This window comes from Melitaea cinxia, chromosome 15 (assembly GCF_905220565.1).
Source record: "Melitaea cinxia chromosome 15, ilMelCinx1.1, whole genome shotgun sequence".
NCBI lineage: Eukaryota > Metazoa > Arthropoda > Insecta > Lepidoptera > Nymphalidae > Melitaea > Melitaea cinxia.
In genome coordinates, this window is record NC_059408.1 from 12,441,274 (window position 1) to 12,446,187 (window position 4,914).

The following is a 4,914-nucleotide window of genomic DNA, read 5'->3' on the forward strand; positions in this document are numbered from 1 at the left end:
AAACACGTAAACAATCTTATCTTTTGTTTAACAAACAAGATTATCAGAATGTCGACGACTCATTTTTATGAAATGTATAATTGTTCTAATATATAATTATACAAGTTACATAAAGCTTAGATATTATTGTAATTCTGTCGTAACATCGTGTTCGCATTGAGTTATTTTGATTAAGCCGCCTGTCGTTGCGCAAACTCTAAATGGATTTATGTGTTCCCTTTATGCATATCCAGAATCACGCATGACTGTTTTGCATTACATGTAACTTTGCGTAACCTTTACGAATGATGAAATTCAAATATCATACCAAACGTTTATAGTGTTGTGGAGAATCTATATTTATATAATGAGGTTAGAAAGTGTTTGTTTTGAACGTGATTGTTATAGATGCTGTTTATCTTTTTGCGTTTATGTTATATACCCATTTGTAAGAGGTGAATTCAGACTATAGGCTTTAAGTTTTTAATTCGACTCTATCCTTTAGTTTGTGTTCTAATGGTTCATGTTGGATAAATATGTCGTCACTGGATTGCTTATTTCCGCCAATTTGTGTCATCAGAAAACAGGAACCATCTCAATAAGTTGCGACTTGTTGTGGTGTTTTTTTTTCTACTAGATGTCTGCTGATTATTTGGGTAGATTATTGGTAAAATTATATCAGCTGAATATTTGTATACTAAATTTGTTTTTGATATCACTAGGGTAGGAACAACGTATGGCATGACAGTAAGCGGTTATTATTAACGGTCAGTACTTTATGGACGCTTGCAATGCAAGTTGCATTAATAGTACGTTGCCGTTTCTATTCTCAAACCTTCCTAGAAGTACTGCAAACCTTACTCGCGACAGGTATTCAACTTGAGATTAGTATTATTTAGCATTAATCTTCTGCAAAATTAAGGTACTTCACCATTAGGGCTGCTCTTGAAATGGAGAACAATACTTTTGGTCGTGCCGTTAACAGGTTAAAACCAGTAAACAAATTATAATTTTATTTCTGTTTGCACGGGTGCGAGTGTCCACGTTTGTTTCAAAGTATATACCTATATTTATTTGATATAATACCTGTAAAGCTTGTTCGTTGATTTGAACGCACTAATTTATACAAATAAATAAAATTGAAGTGCCGGTTTCTAATATTAAAGTGCTTTTTACTAAATTAATATATATTCAATGTTAAGTTTTCTGTATATTGCGGAAGACTAATTAGTCACAGACCTGTGGAAAGGACGCGTAGATCTTTCTTTAAAGGTCAGTGGTTCAATCTGGGCAAGCACTGCTAAATTTAAATAGTAAAGTTTGTTGGCTGCTTTGAAAATTCATTCCGTATTCGGTTGGAAAGAAAAATGTTTTGAGAAAACTTATATATTTTAGAAATAGTTTATGAGAATATATCAAAATCAAAACTATCTTTATTCAAATAGGTTTCAAAACCACCTTAAAATCGTCATTTAACTAATTAAAATTTTGAAAATAATAATAATTATTAAAAGTTAAGCAAACTTCCATCGGTTCGGACCGTAGATTCTGCAGAGAAAAACCGACAAGAAACTCCACAGTTATTTATTTATTAGCGTCGCTAAGACCAAACATCTTTATCATCTACTAGCTGTGCCCGCGAGTTCGTTCGCGTGGAATTTAACAAAAAACATATTATTCAGTTCGCAGAGTTATAATATAAATAAATTTCTAAAATAAAAGTAGCCTAAGCTACTCCTTACTATATCAGCTATCTGCCAGTGAAAGTCCCGTCAAAATTAAAAAAAAAGTTATTTTGGTATATGTACCGTGTATCCATCTATATGCATACAGTAAAAAGCGGTTATTTTTATATTACAAACAGACACTTCATTTTTATTTATTTGTATAAATGTAATCCTGCACCGAATAGTAAGCATAAGTTATTAATTTCTTTTTGATAATTAAATTTAATCTCAGACAATTTGAATATCGTTTGTGGAATTTTATTATACATGCGAATACCATAACCCAAAAAGGAGACGTTTACTTCACGCAGTCGGAAACGTGGAGTTACAATTTTTTTTTTTATTATTTCTCGTGTTTATACTGCGATTATTACTATTTATATTAAAACAATATACTCCCAATCTATTCTTTTCTCTCCTATCTATATGTCGTCTTTCATATCATCTCTCAATCCTACTTTAAAAGAGATAAGAGATTTTTGTCCAAACGTGGGACATTTAACAAGCTTCTACAGTACAGTATAGTACATAATCTAAGCTTAAAATGAGACATTTTTGTATTATGACGAATGTAGGCTATTTCTCGTGGTGTTATCTGGCTGTACACTGGAATAAGGTGATTGTGGAGTAGATAGATATGAAATATGTATTCGCAATTAGAATATCTTGGATCTTGTGTTAATAGTGTTTGCGCAATGTTTAGGAAATTGTTAGTCTGTTTGTTTGGCGTAATAAAGCAGCTGTGCGCGGGAGCCGACCTTGTTATTTTGAATACGTTTATTGAATTTGTGATAAAAATCACTAAAATAATTATATATTCCACTGTTGGTTTGTTCACTTGCAAAGTTATATCAAGCAAAGGTAATATATATGCAACCCAGTACTATTTAATATTTATGCTTAAATGATATTGGATTGGGGTGGGATTGCATATGCTAATATGCTTCAAATGTTCATCATCCTCATAAGCCCTACATATAATGTAGGATATCAAAAATTAGGTTAGACTCATTTGAGTGTTCCCCTCCACGGAAATCTTTAGCAAAAGGCGAAAGATTTGTGTGTTTTGAAGGGAAACCAGAGATAATTAAACAAGTGAGTTCTTATCATATATATGTTTGATGTAAACCAAACGCTAGCGTGAATTTTCACGTAGTAGCGACATCTAGTGACAAATTTTGAAACTAACGCATTTTTGAATCCAACCGACATAGGTTAGACACTGTTTAGTGCTTAAATTAAAAATTTATATAAACCCCTTTTCCATTTAGGAAATTTTATTTTTTATTGCGTTATTAATGTGTGAGTTTATGTATACTATGTCAAGTTGTATACCCAAAGTATGCCTTCAAATAAAAGTTATTTAAGTGAAAAGATTACCTTTTTATACATTTTACTGTTACGTTATTGTGTATATTAGAATTATTAGTAGCATAAACAAAATGTGGAAAATGTCTTTGACAGAAGCGTAACTTCCGCAAGAAGTTTGTAGAACTTATAGGGAAAAATCATCTTAGTTACTCAAGTCTCTTAATTGTAGTGATAAATAGCACGTGTCAGTTATTATTGTTTGTATATATTGTCACTGAAATAGAAATGTATCAAATAAAAAACATAAAAGAAATTAAATCAAATCTCAATCTTTAGCAAGTAAAGTTATGGATGAGGTATTGTATAGCATTATATGCAAAATACGAAATATTAATTGGACGTACAACTTTTTGTCAATTGTCATAGCGTGGTAATAGATAGGGAGAGGTCGGTAAGATTTATTGGACTAAACATGTCTGTCTATACTGTTGATTGAATAGCGCAATGCTATTAGCTATTAATACACATAACTTTTTTTAATTGTATGTTTCGTACGTGTTTTTATATGAGTATTTTTATGTCATGTAAATTTAGTAAATGCCTTAAGACGATACTAGTATTGTCCTGCAATTTTTCCAGTGGTATTATGACACATATTAAGATAAGTGTCATAATATTTGATGTTTAATATACTGTTCTAGTGAGAAAGTAAGAGATGGTTTATTTACTTTTACGTAAAATTGGCGAAATCATCCGTACGATTTTGTTACAATTATAAGCCTTACCCTATTCAATGAATGAATGAGATGATTTACAATATTCATTGGTAAGATTCTGGTTTCTAAGGTAATTAACATAAATTTTATTTTTATCTTTTTCAGCATTTATCTTTATGGTGCAACAATTAATTTCAAATAATTTTTGAACCATTCTTTATATACCTTTATTTGAAAAATTTCAATATCTAGATGGCAGTAAATTCAAATACACAAAGGAGTATTTATATTAGATGTATCCAAACTTAACTCGGACAAAACGGCGAGAGATTGTTTTGTCCTATTTATAGACTAGACTCCTGTATAGTCTAATATTTTGGTACCAAAAATGTAACATTGATTTTGAAATGTAATTATCGTAGTATACTTTTTTTAACAAAATTATTGTATTTGCAAACATCTGTATAAAATATACCTAGCCTAAGTGTAGACTACCTAGGCTAGGTCATAAACTCACCGGCATCTAGGGCACGGTTTTATTGTTACTTGTACTCGGACAAGTGGAAGCGTAAATATTTATGACTCCGATCTCGTGATTAATACGTATCCTATACTGTAATGTAGGCGAATGGTAACGCTTGTTCCAATGCTTTAGTATTATGACATAATGTATTCATATACAATATCTATATTGATATTATAATATTACTGTTTTGTTTTATAGGTATTATAATTATTTTACTGCATTGTGAGGACCGATTGGAGGACATTTTATAATCTATTTTTAAATTATAACTTTTATTTCTGGTTTGCCTGCCGGTCTGCATCTTGCTAGCTTCTGAGATATTGAACTATTGTAGACCTCCTTAGGCTACGGTATCCGTTTACTGTCAGGCAGACTCGTAGGTAGGTTTTTTTTATAAAAACATAGAAGGCAAAACTATTGAATGAATTTGAATGAAACTGGGGACGATTTGAGTTCATACTACGATGGGATTTGATACTTTTTATTCTAAAATTCAATAGGTTTCTTTTTTCGAAAAAATTAACGAGAGTCAAAATATGTTATCGCAAGAATGGTTGAGTATATAGCTAGTGGGAAAATACCCGTCACCAGTTAAGGTAATCGTAATTAATTGGAAATAAAGTTCCTTTAATTCAAAGAAACATTTAGTTCAAAA

The 4,914-nt window shown here is 30.9% G+C and overlaps 1 non-coding gene across 1 annotated transcript; it reads right to left on the reverse strand.

The window, feature by feature from the left end:
* Nucleotides 1–2,674: 2,674 nt before the first annotated feature.
* On the reverse strand, nt 2,675–2,792 carry LOC123660738. Its single transcript, XR_006744240.1, has one exon. It is a non-coding gene; the product is annotated as a U5 spliceosomal RNA (small nuclear RNA).
* Between the last annotated feature and the right edge of the window lie 2,122 nt (nt 2,793–4,914).